Source organism: Polypterus senegalus, chromosome 1 (genome assembly GCF_016835505.1).
Source record: "Polypterus senegalus isolate Bchr_013 chromosome 1, ASM1683550v1, whole genome shotgun sequence".
Lineage (NCBI taxonomy): Eukaryota > Metazoa > Chordata > Cladistia > Polypteriformes > Polypteridae > Polypterus > Polypterus senegalus.
The window spans coordinates 181,075,643-181,102,444 of record NC_053154.1 but is presented as its reverse complement, the minus strand read 5'-3'; the positions used below and the strand labels follow the sequence as shown (position 1 = coordinate 181,102,444).

The 26,802-nt window shown below is 38.5% G+C and overlaps 1 protein-coding gene across 4 annotated transcripts in view; it reads left to right on the top strand.

The window, feature by feature from the left end:
- The first annotated feature begins 2,775 nt into the window (after positions 1-2,775).
- Positions 2,776-26,802, top strand: part of cracr2b (calcium release activated channel regulator 2B) — a 224,701-nt gene continuing 200,674 nt past the window's right edge. Inside the window, exon 1 of one of the 4 annotated variants that reach the window (XM_039763991.1) lies at positions 2,776-2,897. The gene's annotated coding sequence lies outside the window, so the exon portion shown is untranslated. Of the gene's footprint in view, positions 2,905-3,142; positions 3,306-26,802 lie in introns of those variants that run through there. The other 3 variants (XM_039763966.1, XM_039763982.1, XM_039763974.1) reach the window with 3 other exon arrangements.

Genomic DNA, 26,802 nt, shown 5'->3' with positions numbered 1-26,802 from the left:
CTTTTTCACTTCATCTTTTGAATTCAGCTTTATGTTCTTGGCGAGTAGACAGTTCATTATAAATGTTGTTCCTTTCCTTAATTATTTATAATCCTAATTCACCGTGACTTAGTGAATTTATTCAAAATCGAAATTACAATTTCACATTTTCTATGTGAGATCTTATTTTTTATTCTTCTTTCAGCAGCTTCGTTAAACATGACATTTCATACATCCAGGTACAGTCTGTTGTATTTAAGTGTGAGTAAGTACTGCTTTGTAATATTTTCATGGAAAATATTATTGTTCCAAAATGGATTTATAATTGTAAACAAATGAGTCAACTATTAAAGTTTCAATTAAAAAAAAATCACACATATATTCTGTCATATAAATGCAACATTTTTTTAGTTATCAGTTGATCAAGTAATAAGTAACTTCTTCAAGTAACTTAATAATATTTTCATAATCCTTTTAATTATATAAATTCAGGAATCCCCATGATGCCAAAAAGAAAGTGCAAGTTCACAGACTACTTGAACAACAAATATTCTTGGTTTCAAAAGGGCAGAACAGATTCAATTATGGGGCTAATTCTCACAAGATTCAATTTCAGTAGCATGCTATGTAAAGATTTTTATTCATATTTATCCAAGAACCCAGTTTTACTGAGAAAAATAGCTTCAGTGGAAAAATATAAAAGAATGTAGATAAATGCAAATAAATTGAAAAGAGTAAAAATTATTTTTATTTTACTAGAAGTGAATTTACCATATGTGTCATTTTTTATAGGTGTACAACAATTAAGGTATTCAAAAAAGAATGAAAGGAATGAAGTCTGTTAATTTAAGAGGCTTAACATATTCAAAATATTCAATAGGTTATTAGTTTGACAGTGACCATCATATCATAATTATAGTGATAAACTGCTATTAAAAGTTTATATCATTTTAAAAAAACTATGACAGTATAAAGGCATATAATGGCATCATAGGGAAATGCATCCTCAAAAGTCCTCATTTTGCAACCTAAATGCCCTTATTTCCAGAGAAAGAGAGTTGCCAGCCCTACTTTAGGCCCCACAAAACCTAGATTCGTGCTTACCTGTACGGATGGCAGCTTGGCTCACCACAGCACACAAATGGATTCCACCTCTCAACTGCCTTTTCTTCCTCTTGATCCATCTGACTCTACTGGCACTTAAGTCTTTGATACAAATTCTGCCTCAACTCCAGATTCAAACTTATCAAACCTGAAATCACTCTGGTCTTCAATGGTACTGCAGCAACACCAGGGACCACGGTCCTTGCACCAGTGAGCATGTGCTTACTATTGTCCTTGTCTCAAAGGGAGCTTGCCAGCTCTCCATTCTGTTAGAGGGACAGCAGAGTCCCACAGATTTCTTTCTGTGATAGTGTGTCCTCTAGCAGCCTGGAAGAGTTTAAATCTCTTCCATTCCTTCGCTGTCTTCACTTTGTCTTTTTGTGACACTTTAAGAAAACATTTTAACCCTTGTTACTCTCATACTGCTTAGAATACTCCTTTTTAAGTCTGCAGACGTGTATTGTTAGTAACTTGAAATACATGTTTACTGCGTATCATATCAGTTCAGTTGTTGTGTCCATTTGAGTGTTTGGTACTTAAAAATGTTGCTGTTACAGTGAAATGTGGAAATATTTCTCCCTGTTTTTTATTGCCTTGTTAGTAGTATTAGTAGTAATCTTTCTTTTCTCAGAAATTAGGTAGGATAGCACGGGACAAAAATTGTGCTACCACAATTTAAAACATTGGAAAGAGCCACAAGAAGTTATCAAAGATTGCATCAAAAGTAATGAAATATTCAGCTTCTGTTACTGTTTGCTGCATTTGTAAAATGCATTAATATCATGAACATGCATTCTTCCTGGTTAGTTTAAGTTTGCTTTATATTAGTAATTGTCGGCTTAGCAGTATGTGAACAAGTGAGTAGCCAGATAGGGTTGTTGAACCATTATATGAATTACTTTTTAGTATTAAATAGTTTGTACCTCTTTGAAAAATACAGTGATACTTTTATGATTGTACTTATTTGCTTCCTGTAGTGGGATATCATCCATGTATTACTGTAGTGTTTATCTCTTATCTGATAGCACAGGAATATGTAATGGAATTTAAGTTACACTGTTTGACTACCCGTAGGATGTTTTCTACTTTGCTATTAAATGTGTTTCTTGATATTATCTCATTTTCTTGAGTCAGCTGTTCCCAATCTACAGACAGTACAGGGTTTGGTAAAGTGGCAAAGAAGGTTGCTCTTCCATGTGATGACTTCTAAGCCCATTGTGGTTGAAACTTTAAGTATTCATCAGTACTTAGTTTGGACGATCAGAATTTTATATCAAACAGAAAGTGCTGACGCTGTGCAGTTTTTTATTTCACATGTTTATGTGGGAAATAACATTGAAATTATGCTTTGGGCTTTGAGCGCACTGTTGTCCATTATATGCAATGTAGTGTATTTCTTCTGGCCATTTCCAAAGCGTAAGGAATGAAAAACTGTTTACTTTCTTTTTGGGGTACTAGTAGCAGATCTTTTAACGTTTAGTACAGCTCTAGAGCCGCTGTAACATCTCGCTTACTTTAAAAATGTTAGTATTTCCAATAAAGATTTGGGAAACTTATGTCAAATTACAATAGTGTAATCTTTTACAAACTAGTAAGAAACGAGCTGCAGTTGTTTAATCATGTTAAAAGTGAATGGGTGCAGCCACAGGCACTTATTTTACACCTTAATTACCAAGACGAAAGGCGGAGCGGAGGCGGTGCTGCTTTGCGGGCCGTTCAGGAGAAAATTTGGGAGCGGAGTGAAACTTATGTGCAGAGGCACGGCGCGGACGCGACACGTCTGTTGAGGAACGGCGACTCCTTTTACGGAGAAGGTGACAGGTGAAACATTTTATGATATTGTGCATTTAGTTCAAGTACGACAGCGGTGTTGCGGAAGAATTAAAAAAAATCGAGATAGAGAGACTAAAGACCCGGCCTGATACAGAGTAGTGTTGCTTTTTTGGCTATAAATACACTTTCAGCGTATTGAGTTTCTTGCTGTAACAATGATGTATCACGGATGTTTGGCGTGGCTTCCAGGCACTAATTGTTTTTCAGAGGTATGCATTAATGCGCCTGAAAAGTTTGCGTAATAAATCGGACGGTTTACAGAGAGGGTGCGCGCATACGCTGCTAGTCCGGCCCCAGAGTGCGGGATACTGTGCCATCCGGATTGGAAAATGAGTTAATCACCTGTGGCAGGTAGTCATCGGCGCGGCCTTTATTGGATTATTTGCTACGTATGTATGGATCGTTGTCGTCGTTTTAAATTTGAGTATAGTTATTAGTGTTAGGTAGCCTAATTGATAATTTACATTTGCATAAAGGATAATTAAATATGTGACGCTTTGATAAAACATTTTAACCCTTGTTACTCACATACTGTTTAGAATACTTCTTTTTAAGTCTGCAGACGTGTATTGTTAGTAACTTGAAATACATGTTTACTGCGTATCACATCCGTTCAGTTGTTGTGTCCATTTGAGTGTTTGGTACTTAAAAATGTTGCTGTTACAGTGAAATGTGGAAATATTGCTCCCTGTTTTTTTTTATTTCCTTGTTAGTAGTATTAAACTTTCTTTTCTCAGAAATTATGTAGGATAGCACGGGACAGAAATCGTACTACCAAATTTTGAAACATTGGAAAGTGCCACAAGAAGTTATCAAAGATTGCAACAAAAGCAATGAATTATTCAGCTTCTGTTACTGTTTGCTGAATTTGTGAAATGCATTAATATCATGAACGCGCATTCTTCCTGGTTAGTTTAAGTTTGCTTTATATTAGTAATTGTCGGACATATATACGTTTAAAGTGTATCATAATGAGTTATTTCAGCATTATCTTTTCTTAAGGTGTCTTTCAGACAATTACTACTTAACCAACTGCCAGTTTAATTGTAATGAAATATCTTATAGACCAGTATATCATTGTGATTATACACAATTACATATTATGAATCATTTTTTTAGATATTCAGTTTTATAAAAAAAATAAATAGATAAAGGTATTTTATTTTAACAATACAAGTACTTCTTTTTGAAGAGTAAATGTTTAGGATGCGCTTGGCTTAGCAGTATGTGAACAACTGAGTAGCCAGATAGGGTTGTTGAACCATTGTATGAATTACTTTTTAGTATTAAATAGTTTGTACCTCTTTGAGAAATACAGTGATACTTTTATGATTGTACTTATCTGATTCCTGTAGTGGGATATCATCCACGTATTACTGTAGTGTTTATCTCTTATCCGATAGCACAAGAATATGTAATGGAATTTAAGCTACCCGTAGGATGTTTTCTACTTTGCTATTAAATGTGTTTCTTGATATTATCTCATTTCCTTGAGTCCGTTGTTCCCATTCTACAGGCAGTACAGGGTTTGGTAAGGTGGCAAAGAAGGTTGCTCTTCCATGTGATGACTTCTAAGCCCATTGTGATTGAAATTTTAAGTATTCATCAGTACTTAGACTGGACGATCAGAATTTTATATCAAACAGAAAGTGCCGACGTTGTGCAGTTTTTTATTTCACATGTTTATGTGGGAAATAACATTGAAATTATGCTTTGGGCTTTGAGCGCACTATTGTCTATTATATGCAATGTACTGTATTTCTTCTGGCCATATCCAAAGCGTGAGGAATGAAAAACTGTTTACTTTGTTTTTGGAATACTGAAATGTGTTGAAATTATATGGGTAGTGTAAACTTTCAGTTTACTGTCCATGCCAAATTTCATATCATGTCCATTTTCCTCTTTTACTGGATAACATAACATTCAAAACATTATTCTGATTCATGTTAGAATTTAAGTAATGCAATTAATTTACCAGCAATCCAGTAGTTCCCTTTTCCAAAAACCTTTTGTAAAAATCAGTTGCAATATCCTATACCACATTATCTGCAAAAAAACTAACTTTGCATAGCTGGAAAAATCATATTCCTATTATCTCTAATGGGAAAAACATCAGATTTTCTTTTTAAGGATATGATTAGATTTTTTCAGAATTTGGCAAAAACTCATTAATGAAACAGTAAAGTAAGTATGCTGGACCTCTGCTGAACCTTTGTTTTATTATTTGCTGTTTTATTCTATATGAAGAGTCACCTTAGATGAAACTCTTGTTGTATAGCTCTCACTGTGTTAGGTGGGGATTGTTCACTTTGCTTTGTTTTATTGACAATTTTTGAATTGCATGATTGTACTTTTTGTTTTCTGATTGGACTGTATTTTTTCATTAAACTAAAAATTAGAAAACTTATTCAGTACAAAACGAATTGTGGTTGTTTCTGGCTATTTTAACAGTTTTGGAAATAATGTGGTATAGTACATTATACCCACTTGTTTTATGGGCTTGCCTTGTCTGTGGGATATTTTTTCCCATCTCCTTCTTGCCAATGACACATGCTGTTTTTAATCATTCTTTCCATCGTACAGAGAAAGCTTAATGAAATTCTGGTTGTGTAATTGATTAAATGTGTATGTGCTGTGGAAGAAGTTGAAGGAAACATTTGTACCCTTTGCATATTTAATAATTTGCCAATCCTTACCCCCCAACCCAATCACTATAGCAACTGGGAAATATTTATATGCCCAGTGCAATTTCTAGCTAATAGGTGTTACTTTGTTTGTACCTACAGTATAGTCAGTATGTTGCATGATAGTGACACATGATGTATATACTAAGACGCACATGATCCTTCAGTCATTTCAAGTAATCTTCCTGTTAGGTCTATCAACATAGACATACAGAAACACACTTATAGAAATTCTTCTGGCCTTACACTTTTCAATAAACCTCTGCAGTATGTCATTACATATGATTCAGCAATCGGCTATTACAAATGCTAAATTTATGACTTCAGCCCACAAAACTGACTGTTGGTGAATTTTCAGACTCTAATTTATGCTAACGTGGCATTACGTTTTATAGCTTTGCTTTTGCATATGATGTTTAGCAATTGTTTTCATAAGATCAAAGCCTACCTGATTTTTTTTCACATTTGAGAGTTCTGTTGGTCAAACCCTGATGCAGTTTGTTTAGAACCTTTTGGAAAGGCTTTTATAGGTATCTAAACCTGGAAATTTTTTCAGCAGGCTATATCAGTTATATATGCTTTCAGAAAGCCTAAACAGAGCAAAGACAATTACGCAAAATATTTTATTTTTCATTTTTGAAGGTCTGTTCTTACCAAATGTTGTCATCTGCACCAGACATTTGATTTTGTTCTAAACTATCCCAGTAAAGAAACCAGTATGCAAAATTTGACTTGCTAGGTGGTTAAGTTCTTGAGATATGGTTTTGTAAAACTGATGAAAAAATAAAGTTGTGTCAAATTTGAAACTCCTCTCCCCTCACAAAATTGGCCGTATGTTGGAAATTATTGATCTTACATCATCATAATTTTACAGGGTGTCTCCACATGGACACACCTGGTATTTTTTCAGAATTTTTTTTAGACTGAAGGGCATGGGATTTCTGGGAAATCAGTTGATTTGATATGGAATGATCCAACTGCAACTAACAATGAATTTTTAAAATTTATATTTTATCTGTTTAGATCTGAAGGTCGCTGTAGACTGGCCTATTAGTTGTGAGTAAAGTCGATATTGCATTATATAACTTCTAGCTGGAGGGAATGTCAGCCTTGATAATTACAGTTGCTGTTCTCGTCACTGGATTATTTCAATTTACATGACTAGAAACTATAGGGCATGTCAAATTACAGGACTGAATGACGACTTTCCAGCACAGTTTAACTTTTAAAAAGTATCAAGCGTTTGTCCCATTTCTAACATCTAATAATGTTCTGTCTGATGGAGCCACTGCTATTAGAAGTGTTTACATGTTCTAAATGTTCAGCTGCAATCCTGACCCTGTTTTTTTTCTTTATTCCATTATGTTGTAAAACATAAATGTCAGATAGATGAGCCTCTTTTCTGATTGTGAGGTCCAAATCACCCATGTTCCTTATTTCTTGTGAGTGCATTACATGTAATGTACTTCTGGGTGAGTGCTTGGTATTTAACGGCTCAACCTGTCTGATTTTGTTGGGGCAAGTCACAGATTGGATGGGCCAAGTCATTGGGTATGTCAGACTCTCTGAATGCCAGTAAGGGGACAACTCCCTTTGACTTGCAAACATTGTGCAAATAAAGGCTACAGCTGAACATTGCTGAAAATGTTGTGTAATGTGAAATGAACAAGGCAGTAACAAGACCTGGCTATGACACCATTTATTTAAAACACAGAGTTATGCACATTCCCATGCTGGCTCCCAATCAGGGTAACAGCATATCTTTGTATAGTGCAAGTGTACAATGAAATTCACGTGAAAATGTGTAATGTCCACAGCAGATAACCAGACCACATGAATTAATGAAACTCAAAAACCTTCTGAGGAGAAAGTTATGTGACCTGGCAGTGTTGTCCACTGCATTACTGTGTTGCCCATTATCTTTTTATTGCTTCAGGTTTATAGATCTCTATCAAAGAGTCTCTTCTGCCACAACTTTTCCCCCTTAAAAACAGATCAGTCCTGTAGAATCAATGCAGATGCTGGTTTCATTCCAAATTATTTCTTAATCAGAGAGCCCTCGTGTTTTTTGAGAAGTGAGAGGTAGGTCTTGGTGTATGATTAACTTTTTGTAGGAAATTTAGAATTTTGATAAGCAGGTTCAAGGATTTTTGTATTGACTTTCATCATGTTTTCCTGAAAAAAGGTATTTTTGCCTTTTCAAAAAAAATAAAGCAACCAATATTCATTGGTATTTAAAATAGACAGTTGTAGTGAAATACGCAACTAACTGATTTTCTGTCTACAATAAAGAGAAAAGCCAAGCAAAATGACACCTTTTATTGACTAACTAAAAAGATTACAATATGCAAGCTTTCGAGGCAACTCAGGCCCCTTCTTCAGGCAAGATGTGATTATTACATCATACCTGAAGAAGGGGCCTGAGTTGCCTCGAAAGCTTGTATATTGTAATCTTTTTAGTTAGTCAATAAAAGGTGTCATTTTGCTTGGCTTTTCTCTACATTCATAATGGCTAACACGGTACAACACCCTAGTACTATCTACAATAACTAAGCACAAAGCCATCTTCCTTTCACACCACTCATACTCTTCTATATACCACCTCTTTGAACTCAAAGCTATGAGATAGCGAACACTTAGCGCCCAACCCTGTTGGATGGCGAGCGAAGCGAGCAGGAGGCGGAGCCCCTAGTTTTATGTTTAGCTATTGAGTTTTATTTCAACATTATCTTTTGCCTACCTTTTGATATGCGTGTGTGTGTGTATATATATATATGGGTGGCACGGTGGCGCAGTGGGTAGTGCTGCTGCCTCGCAGTTAGGAGAACTGGGTTCGCTTCCTGGGTATTCCCTGCGTGGAGTTTGCATGTTCTTCCCGTGTCTGTGTGGGTTTCCTCCAGGTACTCCAGTTTCTGTCCGTACGTCTGTCCGCTTTTCACGAGAGAATTACTTAACAGATTTAGATCTGGTTGTTTTCTATAATTTTGCTTGAACTTCCCAGTTGATTTTGTGACTTCTCTCAAGTACCATAGTTCGCTTGCAGTACCAATGTATTGATGCAAATCCAACAGAGTGGATGTGGGCTAAGAGCAGGGGGGCGGGGCCTTCATCCAGTTGACACTAGGAATGACCACCAGAGGGTGAACTAGAGGTGACTGCCAGCATTCTTTATGTTTCAGCATCACCGCGCCTCTGTTGCTTTTGAAATTAAATAGAGTTGACTGGATCCGAGCGTCAACTGGATGATAACATACATACAAGACCGCAAGACAAACACATTAGTGAGTCTTCATTATTTGTTAATTTATTTTTATTTTTAAAGTTGTGCTTTTTTTTATTTTTCTCAAACAATAATAATAAAAAAAAAAAAAAAGCAACACTTTATTTTCCTCCCGGGCAACGCTGGATATTTCAGCTAGTGTATTTATAAATATATATAAGTGCTCTGAGCTTGCACTTATTCAAGAACACAAGTAGCTCTGAGGCTAAGGATCTGTGCTGATATCCTGAAGGTTGCCGGTTCGATTCCCCATCACTACCAAAAGAGATCCTACTCTGCTGGGCCCTTGAGCTAGGCCCTTAACCTTCAATTGCTCCAGGGGTGCTATACAATAGCTAACCCTGCAGTCTGACTCCAAGGGGTATGTGAAAACTAACAAATTCCTAATACGAGAAATTGTATAAGGTGAAATAAATAAAAAAAAAAAAGTACATAAATTGCATACAAAGCAGTATCTTCATTTGCTAATTATTTGTAAAGTTGAGAACTGTGTATGTAAGGAATGATCAAAGTGCAAATAGAATTACTTAAAAGGAAACTGTGATGGTGTAAAAGGTTGTTTTGTTATGTCATGTAGTAGGCAGGCAAGCTACCCCACCCATGCAATACAGTCCATTTTAAGCTGCTCTGCTGAAGCAGATGTGCTGATTAGTTTCTGTTTATTTTGTGATTGTGTGTTCCCAAGGGTGTCTCTTTTCTGCTTGTTTGCTAAAAGCAACTTGCTTTTCTACTTACAGAAAAAAACATTTTGTAGTGATTGGCCACTGATTCTTAAGGGAATATTTAATCACCTTATTTGAATTTGTCATCCTAAAGTGGCACATTAGTGTTCTTTATATATTTACATTGTCTGGGCTCTTTTTCTAATGTATATATTATCAAAGTTTTGAGACATACTGTATTTTATTGTAGTTCTGCATATACATTTTACATTATATTATTAAAAAATGTTAAGTGCATATTGAAAGCTTTACATGGGTGGCCAAGGTTGTCCTTGCATACTTTGAAAACTCTTAGCAGTTCAAAAGGTTATGCAAATTTACATATGACTGTAACAGCCAGCAAAGTCTGTGGCACAGTTCAAAAAAAGTAAACTGACAATTTGTGTGATGCATATGTTCATAACTGATAATGCTTTTGTGCTTCAGAAAAGGTGAAATCTCAAGCACCTTATAATGAGAAATTTTGAATTTTAATCTGTGGAATAGTGATGGACAGGTTGACAGACAAGATTAGAGTCCCCTTTGACTATGATGTTTGCTGATGACATTGTGATCTGTAGCGAGGGTAGGGAGCAGGTTGAGGAGACCCTGGAGAGTTGGAGGCTCTCTCTAGAGAGGAGAGGAATGAAGGTCAGTAGAAACAAGACGGAATACATGTGTTTTAAATGAGAGGGAGGTCATTGAAATGGTGAGGATGCAGGGCGTAGAGTTGGAGAAGGTGGATGAGTTTAAATACTAGAGATCAACAGTACAGAGTAATGGGGGTTGTGGAAGAGAGGTGATAAAGAGAGTGCAGGCAGGATGGAATGGGTGGAGAAGAGTTTCAGGAGTGATTTATGATCAGCAAGAGTGAAAGAGAAGGTCTACAGGACAGTAGTGAGACCAGCTATTGTTATATGGGTTAGAGACAATGGCATTGACCAAAAAACAGGAGACAGAGCTGGCGGCAGCAGAGTTAAAGATGCTAAGATTTGCACTGGGTGTGACGAGGATGGACAGGCTTAGAAATGAGTAAATTGGAGGGTCCGCCAGCCTGGGGATCCTACCTTTGGGCACCATATCTGAAACGTTCGAGAGCGTATCTATAGAATTTTCTTGGCAACAAATTCGCAAAGTGGGTTGCCAGGTCCTTCTCCGCTACCCTCCCTATTTGCCTGGGTTTGGGACTGGCGTATAGGGGTGACCGATGTACAAGCAGTTTTCAGGCGGGGACGCGGCACTCACGACCACATCGCAAACCTGCGTTGGATCATTGAAAAATGTCGGGAATATCAAAAGATCATCTACCTGTGCTTCATGGACTATACAAAGGCATTTAATTGCGTTGACCATATGAAACTATGGGAAGCCTTAAAAGAGTTGGGTGTACCACCGCATCTGGTTAAGTTGATCAGATCATTATATTCCGAGCAGGAAGCCACAGTTGGGACACAATGTGGAGACACTGAATGGTTCCACTGTAGAAAAGGAGTGCAACAAGGTTGCATCCTCTCCCCCTTTCTGTTTAATCTGTACGCGGAAGTCAAGACGCGGAAGGCAGGACTGGAGGAGTCAGAAATTGGAGTAAAAATCGTCGGAAGAAACATCAATAATCTCCAATACGATGACGACACTACCTTGTTGGCTGAAACAAAAAAGGGACTTGGGGATTTGATAGTGAAAATCAAGCACAAAAGCAAAAAAATAGGAAGACGAAAATAATGGCGACCGCAGTCAACAACATCAAAATAAAAATCGGTGATGAGGAATAGAATGTGTTCAGGAATTTACTTTCCTAGGCTCAAACATCGACCGGGGCAGAGAACTTTGCTCAGAGGTAAAAAGGATAGTGCTCGGCCGAAGTATAATGCTGAACATGGAAAAAATTTGGAAAAGCAGAGATATCAGCCTTGCCACTAAATGCAGGCTAGTCTCTGCAATTGTTTTTCCAATAACCATGTATGGATGTGAAAGTTGGACCCTGAAAAAAGCGGACAGAAGGAAGATCGACGGTTTTGATCTTTGGTGCTGGAAAAAGCTACTCCGCATTCCATGGATAGCGAGAGTAACGAACAAAGAAGTGATAGAGCGCATAAAGCCGGATATCTCGTTGCAAGGGAAAATCACTAGACTCAAACTGACCTATTTCAGCCATATAATGCAATCAAATTCACTAGAAAAATCGGTCATGCTAGGGATTGTAAGCAGCAAAAGAAGACCTGGCTGCCAGCGGACTTGTTGGCTTAACGCCATCAAAGCAGACACAGGCATGAGCATAGCACAGCTCAAAGAAGCTGTGCAAGATCGAAACGTGTTGAGAGAGAGAGAGCTAGCTTATAGAATCGCTGAAGGTCGGAAACGACTGAAGGAATGACACACACACATCAGAGGGTCAGGTCAAGTTAGATGGTTGGGATGCAAAGATTGTGTTGGTTTGGACATGTGCATAGGAGAGATGCTGAGTATATTGGGGAAAAGGATGTTAAGGATAGAGTTTCCAGGCAAGAGGAAAAGAGGAAGGCCTAAGGGAAGGTTTATAGATGTGGTGAATGAGGACATGCGGATGGTGGGTGAAACGGAGCAAGATGCCGAAGACCGGACAATACGGAAAAAGATGATCCGCTGTGGCATCCCCTAACGGAAGCAGCCGAAAGAACAAGGGCTTTCACAATTTTTCAATGCTTCCCTCCTATTTCATTTTTAATTAAGCGCATATTCTGTATTTAGCAGGCTTGAATAGTGAATTATTTACTTTTGAAATCAATACAGGTTTTTGCATAGTGCATGAAGGTTTTATCGTAGTTTAATGAATACTGTAACACTTACATTGGTTGTTTTAAATGTTTTTGTTTTGAACATTACTCAATAATAATATTAGTAATAATGATAATAACAATAATTAGTAAATGTGCCAGGCAGTAGAAGTACAGTAATACAATTATTAACTGACAGTGTTCAATGCAACTTGGAAAGTTTGATCTGAATGGAACAGCATATGGATGTAAGAAGTGAAAAGCCTACTAGAAATCCCACCTTTCTCAAAAGGTGTTTTTTCAAGTTTTACAGTTGCCATTGTGTTTTCACAAGTTCCTCAAACCATTATAGTTTGATTCCTTTATATTTAAGCCAATTTTGTAGCCATTTATACATTGCATGTTAAACTCCAATTATTTTAGATTGATTGTAAACCTCTCATGCTATTTTATTAAAAGATGTCTTTAAATCAGTATTAAAAACATCATATGCACATATGTGGTCATGTGCTTTTGTTGTTTTCTCATAAAATTCATGCAAGAGAATGAAACAATCTCTGAGGAGTAAACATATGTTTACTGTTCACTACCACACCTTTTCTCACCCTGTGATTCTTAATTTTTTCCTTAATTGTTTCCATTAATTTATTAGTGATACATTTTAAGGTAAATGGTCTGTTAATACTTGGATTGACATAATCACATTTTTGCGTAATTGAACAACATTTGCAAGCTTCCACTGTTTAAAAAAATTTCCTGGTGTGCAGTTTTTTTTTTTTTAAATGTGCATCAAGGTTTTATATATGTATTCATTATCCTTGAGCATTTAGGAAGATTAAATGCTGCCTGGTTCTCTGAATTTGTTTTTTGTTAACTTTTTAAGCCTAAGCAGCAGTTATCTCTCTGCAATTTCCAAATAAATGAGTATTTTCTGAATTTCCTTAGTTAATTGCCCCTGTAACTGCTGGGAGGTTCTCAACTTCTTCATCTATGGAAATCTTACAAAAATGCAAATTTAGAGGTTTCACTATTTCGTATTGTAATTTTGCAAATACAAGTAATGTAGCAATAAGGCCATTAACATTTTTTTTGTTTTATTGTGTTTCCTGGTACTGGGGGGGAAATCTGTATTAACCTATTGAGCTTGCTTTAACCTAATTATAAATATTAACTTTCTATCCTAATTATTAGGATTACAGGGGAAAGTGTTGAGTTTAATCCAAATTGATAGTTTACTTGTAGCTTGTAGTGTTTAAAATCTCTGTTCAGATAACATGTTAGTAAACCTGAACCATCTGAGGCTCTAGCCGCATCTAACCCCAAGTCTTCAGCTTATCTATCTGTTCTGCATTGCAAATGTTCTGAAAAGGCTGCATGCAAATGCACTTCATACAGCAGTTTGCATACATTTAAAGGATCTCTGTGGATTTTAGTTTATGCAATTGCAGTTCATACTTAATAAATGACAATATATTATCTGCATTTTCTTTAGCTGCCTGAAAATAGTATAACTTACTTTCAACACTGGGCATGCTTAGGCTCAAACGCATATTTTGTTTAAAACTCAAGTACTCTGTAAATGATTGTGTTTTATATTTGAATAAATTCATTTTTTAAAATGAAAGTTATTTTAGCTGTAAATTTCTACTTCTGAAAAGATATTGCAATGTGTAAAGGTATGTAGGGTAGTATACTTTTATATATTTCCTTTTAAACAAGCAAACATTATTTAAATAATTACTTGAAAAAATACTCTAGGGTTCAGTAAGCAACAAAAAGCATGAAATATGTGTAACCTGAACATCCTGGAAAAAATGTATTCAGACAGACGAGTTTGACAGTGTATATTTCCTCAAAGCTTACTTGTACAGGATGGTATGCACTCTGTATTTTTTCTTTTTCAACAGTATACCTTATTAATGTTTGGGGTGATTTAAGCTGTAAAGATCTGATTACTGGACAGCATTGTATAGAAGAAGAATGGGGGAGGAGGATTCATTATCTGGATGGAAGGCCAGACAGGAACGGTAAATGAATTGGCCAATGGTAAGGATAGATTACTTTTTGCCCGGCTGGTGTAATTTAGTAGATGGACAAACAGAAGCTGAGAACTGGGAGCAATTCCATCTCCCAAACTGTAGGTGGTAGTGGTCTTCGTAGGGCAGCACAATTGAAACACCCAGAGGGTGTTTTGAACTTGGAAATCTGGAAGTGCTGCACGGTGTGGTTCCCTGAGGATTGATAGAGGGTGCTGTCAGGGGAGGACCTTCCTACATTATGTATGGCCTGGAGGTGCTTCCATGGAGACACGGCATAGCACCGGAAGCATTCCCAGGTCCTGCTTAAGAGGGAGTCCGCAGCCTTACATGAAGGAGTCAAAGTCAGGAGGCAGCACTCATTGGAGGACATAAGGAGGAAAACTTATTGTGTATTTTTGTGATTGTTTGTAATTGTGGGTAATAACTAAAGTGAAGAAATACTTTTTTAGGATAAAACAAAGAGTCTTTATTCCACAAAACATGTTGGAGGTTACTGTGTCTTGGGTTTGGGGCTCACTGGTGCCCCCTTGTGATTTATAGTTGCTAAAGATAGGATGGCCTGATTGGTATATTACTATTGTTTTTTGATTTTATGTTTTTTCCTAATTTATAGTTATAATTTTCTATTAAGTTCCTGATTAATAAATATTCTGCACAATAAAATTAGAATATTGATTAGTTAGGGAATGTGGTTAAAGTATATATTGTAGAAGTTGTGTATAAATTCCTGAATGTATTTTGCTAGTTTTGGTGATTATCTTTAGAAAGAGTCATTAACGAATAACTTTTGGTATTTCTTTATAATCATGTTGTATATTTATTTGCCTCATAAAACTGTATTCTAAAGTGAAGCATTTTTTTTTATAAATTTAAAAAATACCTTACTGTTCTTGCAACCTACAATAGGGTGAAAGGGTACACAGGTCCATAAATGAATAAAAAGCCCTAAAACTTAACAAACTGTGTCCATTTTTCAACTTATAAATATTATTGAGTATTGATCTTTGTCTTGTGATTGCATACAAATTGCAAAACAGCGAATCCGTATTGTTTTAAGAAGGTTAAAAAGCAAAAAGCATACCATTGTTGTTAGATTCAGCCATTTTAAAAGGAGACCGGTTATTCTCTTAATGTTGCCAATTACTCTGCTCATATTGCTCTGGTTGGATTCACCCCAGGAAGCCATAACCAAATGCCTGTTACTGAAATTATTGAATGTTTATGAACAAATGTGAATTTCTGTGTCTGGTCTGTATACAACTAGACAGTAATAAATGAAAAATGCAGTCTTTCAATCACTTTTATTCTTTCACTGTATGGAAGTTTCTTTATCTTGCAAAGACTGCATGCTGCTGCTACATTGATAGTGCATGCATGTGCTTCAGTGAAATAATGAGCAGGCATGTAGTATGTAATCGGGTGACAAGACCTCAACAGAAATGCGTAGATTGCGTGATTCATCCATCCATCTGTGACGATGTGGGTTCTGGCTCCACACTCCCTTTGCTGTTGGGAACCCTTGAACCCAACACCGTCGATAATGTAACCAAGTGAGCTAGTCAATGGAGGCAAATAAACAATTGAGCAAGGGGTGGTATACAAAAAGTGCAATAGTGCTTTTATTAAAAGCAGTCAACAAAACAAAACAGTGTTCCAAGAAATAGTGCAGATCTTCAAAGTTCTTCATTAAATAAATAATCCATTAAAAGAACGTGGAGGATAAAACACTAGAAAAAAAACACAATCCTTAAAAAACCCGAGGTTAAAATCTTCTCTAGGAAGCAGTCTTAAAAACAAGAACACAATCCGGTGCCTATTTTCTGTTAGCGTCTCACCTGCTAATCCCGTTTGGGCCAAGCAGCAGGCAAGACGCTCTCTGCAGCTGCCCTCCTACATCACACGCATGAGACTGGAGACCTCCCGATCCCTGGCTCCGGTATGGCACTCATCCCAGTCCCCGAGACTTGATTACCCCAATAGCCAGGTCGCTCATATTGGGGACTCCACCACCAAGCCTCCCGACTTCCGCTGCCTTTCCACGGCCTTCTGCGGCTCGTCGCTTTCCTCTAGGAACTCCGCTACCTGGTCACTCAGCGGAGCAACCTCAACTCAAACGTCTGGGTGTTGGCCTAACACCCAGCTTCCATACAGCTGCCCTCGAACGCGCACTCTCCACACGCACACACCGCCTGCTTCCTCGCTCCCTGTAACCTCCGTCCTCTTCCCTCATTCTCTCCGATCGTTTCCTTTCTACCTCCGATCGTTTCTTTCTCCCTCTCTAAAACCGACTCGCTTCTTTTAAAATGACGAGGGCCACAGCAGCTGCAGCATTAGCCGCGGGACAATCATGAATGTGGGCAGTTCCTCACCTGTGCACTAGGTGAGAAACGCCCACACCCTACGGATCGCCCCACGCCCACTATGGCCCAACGCCCCTCACTAAGCCACGATCATTTATTTAAAACGAATGGCCTTTGCACAATGAGCTGTGGACCCGCTACACCACATTCCACCCCCCATAAAACTCCAGTTGCATGGGAAGGCTCCACACCACTGCCAACCCAATGCAACTGGAGCTCAGGTCCACAGCTCGGCCACTCTACACTGCACTAAAACCAATAAAAGCACTAAAACAATCCCACTAAAACAAACCAACCCAAGCCCCCTTCATAAAAACAGGACATTAAAAGAATAAGAACTTTAAAAGACAAATACAAACGACAGCAATAAATAAATGTACTTAAAAAGCTCAGTCTCTTAAAAATGTCCTCCTCCGGCTTGGGTACGTGGTCCTTCCAAAGTCAGTTACCAATCCCACTTGCTGCTCTGTCTCCTCTTCTGGCCTCCACTGCTAGCTCATCCCACTGCTGGGGAATCCCACCACTGGGGATATCCCACCCTGGGATATCCCACCGCTGCCACCAAATGTGACGATGTAGGTTCTGGCTCCACACTCCCTTTGCTGTTGGGAACCCTTGAACCCAACACCGTCGATAATGTAACCAAGTGAGCTAGTCAATGGAGGCAAATAAACAATTGAGCAAGGGGTGGTATACAAAAAGTGCAATAGTGCTTTTATTAAAAGCAGTCAACAAAACAAAACAGTGTTCCAAGAAATAGTGCAGATCTTCAAAGTTCTTCATTAAATAAATAATCCATTAAAAGAACGTGGAGGATAAAACACTAGAAAAAACACAATCCTTTAAAAACCAGAGGTTAAAATCTTCTCTAGGAAGCAGTCTTAAAAACAAGAACACAATCCGGTGCCTATTTTCTGTTAGCGTCTCACCTGCTAATCCCGTTTGGGCCAAGCAGCAGGCAAGCGCTCTCTGCAGCTGCCCTCCTACATCACACGCATGAGACTGGAGACCTCCCGATCCCTGGCTCCGGTATGGCACTCATCCCAGTCCCCGAGACTTGATTACCCCAATAGCCAGGTCGCTCATATTGGGGACTCCACCACCAAGCCTCCCGACTTCCGCTGCCTTTCCACGGCCTTCTGCGGCTCGTCGCTTTCCTCTAGGCACTCCCGCTACCTGGTCACTCAGCGGGAGCAACCTCAACTCAAACGTCTGGGTGTTGGCCTAACACCCAGCTTCCATGCCAGCTGCCCTCGAACGCGCACTCTCCACACGCACACACCGCCTGCTTCCTCGCTCCCTGTAACCTCCGTCCTCTTTCCTTTTTCTCTCCGATCGTTTCCTTTCTACCTCCGATCGTTTCTTTCTCCCCTCTCTAAAACCGACTCGCTTCTTTTTAAAATGACCAGGGCCACAGCAGCTGCAGCATTAGGGACAATCATGAATGTGGGCAGTTCCTCACCTGTGCACTAGGTGAGAAACGCCCACACCCTACGGATCCCCACGGCCCACTAGCCCAACGTCCCCTCACTAAGCCACGATCATTTATTTAAAACGAATGGCCTTTGCACAATGAGCTGTGGACCCGCTACACCACACCATCTTCCTCACTTATCTAGAGCAGAGTCGCCGGGCAGCTGGAGTCTACTCCAACATGTATCAGGGACAAGGTAGCAAAAGTGCCTTGATGTGGCATCAGTCCATCAAAGGGTGAACAAAAAGATACACACAGGCCACTTTAGCAATGCCAGTCTACCTAACCTGCCTGTGTTCGGACTATGGAAGGAAATTGGAGCATCTGGGGACAACTTACATAGACAGATGGATACTGTACTTATTATAAAGGGAAAATGAAAACTTTAAAAATACTTGAGGGAGTTTGACATTATATATATTAGGGCTGCTGATTAATCACCTTTTAACATGTTTGATTAATGTGTTAAAAATTTCTGTGCATAATTTTTTTTTCTTGTCCAGCAAAACATGTTCACATACTACTAAATAATAATTTTCGCTGCAAAACTACATCTACTTCTCTCACCTCCAACTCACCCTATACTAAATTCTGGCAATGCTTTTATTATCTTTTCTCTCTTGATAAAGTGCCTAGTCACTGATTCCCATGTCACGTGTGCATGCCTTCCTTTATATAAGCTCACAAGACCGCACCAGTGAGCACCTACAAACCTCTCCTTCCCACACCTGCTGAAGCATATTTTGTTACATCTAGCTGACTAGCTGGCAGGCTTCAATAAAGCCGCAAAAGCCACTTTTCAATCTAGTGCAAGCAATGAGATGAACAGGTGTATCTTCACAAAGGCCCTTTGAGGAGATACAACCTCATTGTTGAAGAATGCTCCAGCCCTCTGCAACTGATTTTGTCCTACAAACCATCTTGTGCATCTGAAAGAATTCAGCTATGTCCCATTTCATTGATCTTTAAAGTAGAAAAAAAGCATGTTTAGATTCTATTCAGAATGACAACAAAAAAGAAATCATTACTTTCACTCAGCAAAATTAAACTGTAGTTACCGGAGTTGCATCCTCACACATAGCATTGTATGCTTCTGTCGTCTGGTAACAGCTAGTGAAGAAGAGGCAAAGCATGAACATAATGTGATCAAGTGAAAAGTGCATCAAGTAAAAAGAGCTGAACCAAAGTTATAGGTGTAAATTTAATCCTGCATGTGCTGAGGGGCATATTTAATCATCCTGGGTTGGGGTTACAGGGAAGAAGTGATCTTCACAGCAGCACGGTATGTAAGGCAAGAAGTAAAGGCTGGTCTTTTGCAGGGCTCAATAGCACAGCCAATCAGAAAAGAGTGTGCTGCATTCAATCCAGTAATAGAAAAACTATAGATAAAGTATCTGTTTAGTTTTAATCCAGTTGCTATAGATATTTTCAAACAGTGTGATTTGGTGGTGCAGTGGCTAATTTTCATATGATGAATATTGGGAGCTTGCATTGAGGATGGAAAAAGGAGGTGAATGTTGTTTACTTCACATTTAAATTTAAACCAACTATTTTAACAGTCTGTAATATGTAAGTGAAACTGGAATGTTTCCACTGCTGACTCTTTATATGGTGGTGAGTATGCTTTTATTGAAATACTTGAAGTCTATTAGTATTTACCCTACTTTTTTGACATTTACTTAAGAATGGCTTTACACTCAAAGCTGATTTCCTGTCAGTTGGACCTTGCTTGAGTTTTTGATAAAGCATTCAGTGGCTGAACCTGTAGTGGGAAAAAAGCTGACAGGACAAAAATGGTATATTTTTCAACAATTTCTAGTAGTTGATCAATGATGAATATTCAGAGTTAGAATTTAACAAAAATATTTTGGTAGCCTGAAGTTTTAGTAGAAAGAAAGTTCTAGCCCTAGCAAATTTGTATTAGCCCCTCCCTCATCCCACAAGTTATCATAAACGGCTTATTCTGGTCTTTAAGACTGCTCCTAAATTTCCAAAGGTGTACTAATGTATGTGGACACACTTAAGAATGTTAGCAAAAAATACGATGAACAGTAAGTCAGAAAGAATGTTATACACCAGATACATGTCACAAGCATTATTTTCCAAGGTACTTCATTCATCATCTTTGGGCTAGGTTCAGACTGTAAAAACAAGGTCCATCAAAGCTGACGATATTGCAGTCAGCTACACATGATTTTGTTACCTCAGGCTAAGATAACAAATTTGTGTGTTTGTAGTAAATGTAATTAACAAAAACATTAGGGCAGAACACAGGATAAAGCTTATTTGTTCATGTAGGTGTGTAGATTTACATTATAGAATGTTCTTTATTGAGCCATTAAGGTAAAATTGTGACTCTTTCGTAGTTTCAATTAATAAATTATCCCTGATGGTTTGTGTCTTGTTTCCTCCCACAGTCCAAAAACATGCAGATTAGGTGCATTGATGAGCCTAAATTGTCCCTAGTGTGTGGGTGTGTGTGAGCCCTGCGGTGGGCTGGTGCCCTGCCGGGGTTTGTTGCTGCCTTGCGTCCTGTGTTGGCTGGGATTGGCTCCAGCAGACTCCCGTGATTTGTGTGGTATCTCTAAATTGGCTGGAAAGACTACTGAAGGGTTGTGCCTAAATTGTGCTCAGGGCTGGAGTTTTTTTTGTTTTTTCTGTCCCCCCTGGCCATTGCACCTTACTCTTATTCCATGTTAATTAATGTTGACTTATTTTATTTTCTTACTGTGTCTCTTATTTTTCTATTCTTCATTATGTAAAGCACTGTGAGCTACATTTTTTTGTATGAAAATGTGCTATATAAATAAATGTTGTTGTTGTTGGTACCTGACTTTCCATAGTGTTGCCAGGACAGTGTCCAGCTGACATAACCTTGAACAGAACAAACTAATTTAACAACTACAGTTTTTAGAGCTCAGGCACCTACAGCTCAACTGTTCCCTAAGATGATTTTTCTTAACATATGTAGTCAGGATAAAACTTAAAGGTAAATTAGACACCTTAGTGCACCTTAATAAAATAAAACAAAAGGCTTATTCTGCACTTTTTCCAGTGGCACCTGTCTAAATTATCTACCCTTTAAGGAGTGGCTGTCCGTTTGTCTGTCCAGGATTTTAAATTGCCGGTACCTTGCAAACTATTTCACCTTTTGACTTGAAATTTGGTACACACTATGTGACACCTACTATATGCTTTTGGGTAGATGATTGACCTCCAAGGTTATTCCTCTTTTTATTTTTATTTTAATAATAAATTTTATTTATTTGTAGGTGCCTTTCTAAACACTCAAGGACACCGAACAATAGATAAAACACATATTATAAACAAAACTAAAATACAAAAATTAAAATCAGACAGAGCAATTGTAACTAAAGAGAAAAAGCAGTCTTAAACAAAGGAGTTTTAAGTTTAGATTTGAAAAGTAGATTTTCACAGAAAAATATGACCACACGCATGAGATGTTGCTTTACTAACGAGATCTGCCCAATGACTAAACAACGCGCGTAATGCTCCTGTCAGCAAAATTAGGAAAACCCGTGTTTTTTTTGCGTGAGCGCAAGGGGCTGCGCTTGCATGCATGGTTTTTCTGCAGCTTAATGTCTGTCTCGCCGAACAATGAAAACAACATTTCATTATTTAGTGAACTGACAATGTTGACAAGCCTGACTTATATCGGTTGGCAGTACTGGTATAAATGTACACCTCTGACCTATTTCGATGTCGTCATTTTTAATGAACTTCGGCCGATAACAATACAGTTAGTTGCAGAACTTAGTTAATAATAATAATAAATACAGTAGTATGTTTTATTTATATAGCACATCTATGAAAACGATAAGTTACTCAATTAATTAGTAGCTGTGAAAGTACTGACATAGTAACATTGGAACAATCTAGACAAGAACAGGCCATTCAGCACAATAAAGCTTGCCATTCCTATCCACTTAATTCTTCTAAAATAACATCACATCTAATTTTGAAAGTGCCTAAAGTCTTGCTTTCTACAACACTATTTGGTAGCTAATTCCATATGTCTGTGGTTCTCTGTGTAAAGAAAAACTTTAAGCATTCCTTCCATTAATTTTCCTGTGATACACTTTAAGTTTACTGGCTTATATTTGCTTGATCTGCCCGGGATAATATTTGCCATTTTCCAGTCCTTCAGAATTTACCCAGTGTGTAGTGATATCCTAAAAATATGCATCAAGGGTTTATATATGTACTCACTAACCTCCTTAAGAACTCGAGAGTAAATATTATCTCCTGGGCCCAGTTGTTCAAAAGTAATCCAATGGGATTTGGAATAACAGATTGGATTGAATCCTGAAAATGGGTTGTTCAAAGGGAAAAGAGGAATTCTGGAATCAGATCAGATAACCTAATCCAATCTCAGTTTTAATCAGGATCAAAGTCTTTTGTGTTGTTCAAAAGTTTGGTGTATGAATTGGGACACATTTGATCCCAAAAATCAGGATAATCCTGATCCTAACACAGAGGTTGATTCAGTGTGGGTTTCTGGCACACAAAAAAAATAAAACTTGAAAATTGATCAAAAAAGCTATGTTTGCAGGTGATGTATACATCTATTTATATTTTGTACAATTGTTGAACTAGGACAGTGACAATGTAAATAAAGTAGGGAATAAGACATGAAGCCTTTTGGTATAGTCAAAGGAAAAAAATCCCTGTGAAATATCAGTAATCAAACAAAATCTCAAAGCTCAAAAAGCTCTAATGTCCATTGTATTTTAATGAAAATGACAATTACTATTACTCAAGTCATCAATCAGAAGTAATGTCTTACAATTGCATCCCTGATCACACGTTCAGTCTGGCCCTCATTTGGAGCGAACATTGGAGGTTGCTTTGGTTGCACTTCATCAGGCTCAGGTCCATCATATATGTCATCAAGAGGAGAATTACGCCTGGTGGCAATGTTATGCAGGACAATACAGGGTAGTATTATATTGCATGCCACCTTGGGTTCCACCCGCAAGTAGTTAAGGCATGCAAAGCACCTCTTCAGGACTCCATTTAAGCGCTCAATTGCGCTTCTTGTTTTGCCATATGCAGAGTTGAAGCCTGTCTGCTCAGGTGTGTTTGCAACTGGAAAAGGGGTCATCAGCCATGGTTGGAGTGGATAAGCACTTTCACCCAATATGATGCCATTTGGTCGGTTGGACTGGAGCTTTCTGTATAGTGTGCTCTCCCTCAAAATATGTGCATCATGGACAGACCCTGGCCACTTGACAACACAGTTTGTGATGATGAGGTCAGCGTTGGCCACAAGTTGGACATTGATACTGTGCCTCCCTTTTCGGTTCACATACTGCCACTCCCTTTCATGAGGCACGTTAATGTGCACACGAGTACAATCAATAACACCAATAGTATTAGGCATGTTCCCCAAAAGAAAGAAACTTCGCTTAGTTTGTGCCATCTGGTCATCCTTGGGGAAATTAAACAAATTCATTGACCAGACTGGCCAATTCAACTGAGACAGCTTTCACCACATTACTTACAGTTGAGTTGTCCACTCCCATATTGTCACCAACAACCTGGTAGAAAGTCCCAGAGGCATAAAAGCGCAGTGCAATTAGGCACTGTTTCTCCACAGACAGAGCATGACTCCTATTGGTTTTGTGCTGTAACTTTGGCCTGACAAGGTCTGCAATGTACTTGATATCATCCCTCCCAAAGCGAAAATGGGCATACAGTTCCTCTGTAGTGTATTGCGCAAGTGGTTTGGCACGCTCAGCATACATTCTTTCACTGTATTTTCTCCTTCCCAACCCGTGGTAGCGATGAACAACACCTGCCATGCCAATGCCTCTGTAAACCTATGACTGAGGTGTGTAAGAAATTGGTGATTTTATTTGGTCACACACCAATTAAGCAACAACGAGCTGACTGGTTTGTCATGTGTTGAATTACCCCAATCAAGCACAGGGCCTATAAAATCAGTGTTAGCTACACAAAAGAGATGGAACCATGGACTCAAAAGGGCCTAATTTCATATTGGCAGAAAACCATGCACTATTGGAGGGTGTTGGGTGCCATTATTCCTCCATAGTAGGACACTTCACTTCATTAAAGGCGAGAGAAGTGACCAAGATATGCAAACAGAACATTTGGGAGAACATCACCAAGAATGTGAATGCTATAGGGGCTGGACCACAAAACAAGTCATATTAATATGGAAGAACCTTAAAGCCAAGGCAACAAAGGACCTTGCTGAGGCCAAAAACCCCACAACGGGTAACAAGTCTTTCAAAAGGGGTGAGTATACTGGCATTGTCCTTGACATTATTGGTGGTGACAAATCAGAAGCTCTGTATGGAATTGATGGTGTTGAAGTCGATTGTGAGCCCACAGTAACAGAGGAGGGTGAGCCTGGTCCTCCTAATGAAGAGGAAATATTTGTCCTCAATCTCAGTCAAGTGGTTGAGGAAGAAGGTGAAGCCAGCTGTTGTCACACCTTTAAAAAGAAAGCATAAGCATTCTCCAAACCTGGAATGGTGACGCATATGAGGTGCTTCTTATAAGAGAAACTGAAAGAGCAGAAGTGCAGATTCTTGAGGCAAAGGAACAACTCCTCCTTACCCAACTACAACAAACTAAAGTCAGAATGGAAATCCAACTCCTAAAAGCAGAAATTGAAAGAGCTGGTCTGTGTACCAATGAGGAACTGTAAATGTTCCTTATTTTGTTGACTATTGGACTTTTTTGTTTTACAATTATATAAAAATAACCACAGTGCATATGTTTGGAAATATTTTATTCTTTCAGTCATTCATTCATTTATTCTTGTGAGATTGAAATGGAATCTGGCTGTTTATAAATGAAATGGAAAAATTATTTGTTTATTGTGGTGTTTTCTGTTTCTTCCAAGTAACACACATGATCGCTATTTGGCTACTGGTATTTTTGGTCCTCGTGTTGTTCTTTACATAGCCAGTAGGCTACACTGTGGGTTCCATTTAAAGCACTAGTGAACCGGATTTGGTAATCCTGAATATTCTGTATCTGAATAAAAGTGATCCAATCTAGTGTTGCTTTGAAAAACCAGCATGAAAGTAAAATGAATTGCCAGATCCTGGATAGCAAAACAAGGGATTTCAAAATCCAGATGATTTTTATCCTGATTTTTCACCTATTTAATCTGAGCAGTACTTCTCCTTCTACAATTTCTAAATCCCTCAGTACCTTCTTATTAGTCCCTTTTACCAGTGGTAGGTTATCTACTTACTCTCATGTGAAGATGTCAAAAAAACTGAGAGTTTAGAGCATCTGCTATTTCATTGTCCTTATTTTTAATTCTGTTTTATTGTTCCTGCACTTCACCTCCTCCTCGACTTTTTTTTTTACTACTAAAATACTGAAAGAATCTTTTTGGGTCATTTTTTGCCTTATCTGCTATCTTCCTCTCTAACTGCCTTTTAGCTTCCCAAATATTCTTCTAATGGTTGTCCTCATGTTCTCATACACCCTACAATTCACATTGAAGTTATTAGTTGTATACGCTTTATACAGCCATTTTTACAGCTTCTTTTTCAACTCTTTATAAACCCATTGCAGAGTTTTTTTTATATATATTTCCAACTAATTCCAAATGTAGGTATGTACCTGTACTGCATTATATATCTGGTCAGATCAGGTTGGGGAGCATGCACTGGTACATTTCGTTGCTGCACCCGCCACACGTTGCAACATCTTAGGATCCCGGTTGGCAACCCCCCAGGCAGTCATGCTGTTTAGTCCCATAATCTGGAAACGACCATCTGTCTGCCACAGACCAGTGTTATGCGGGCATACCCTTGGCCTGGCCCAGCTGCTTGGGTCTTAAGCAATGATGACCCTGCAAGCCAGATCACCCTCAGAGAATCATGCCACATGGCTGTGGTGCCTTAACTGATGCTCCCTCACAAGGTACGTAATGTGCCTCATTCAGGAATCCATGAGCAACCACTCGTTGGACACAAATTCAAACCAGTGATACCCAAGAAATTTCCAAAAAGACATAGTACAGAAGGAGTCCAGTCTTTGTTTCACAAGGCACCAGGACTCTAAAGAATTGGACCTTTGTTCCTTTGGAAAGATACACTCCCCTTTCCAGCGACCTTATGGCTCCCATGCTCCCCTAATCTGTCTATTGACTTCATAGGGAGAGCCACCAGAGACATGAATGTTTCTGCAGACACACACTACTGATGGCTGTGCCCAAGAAGTCATTAAAGGCCTGGATCTTGGTTTTTATTAAGGACACTCTCAAGCCCAGACACTTGGATTCCTCATGGAGTCTCTGGGGAGCCCAGATCAGAGCCTTTATTGACTCTGGAAAGATCACGGCATGGTCGGCAAAGTCGATATCAATGACTGTTTCTTCACCAACAGATGCCCCACTGCCGGAGAAGGGTCTGGCTGCAGACCGTGCACTCTCAGCCACATGCACGCTCAGCCACTGACATCAGATGCACGCTCAGCCACAACAGGAAGTGCAACCGAGGAGTTGTTTGCTGATTGCTAAGTTGGTACGTTTGCTAGTTATAGTCTTACCATTTATGAACGATATGGAATATTCTTAATCACGTT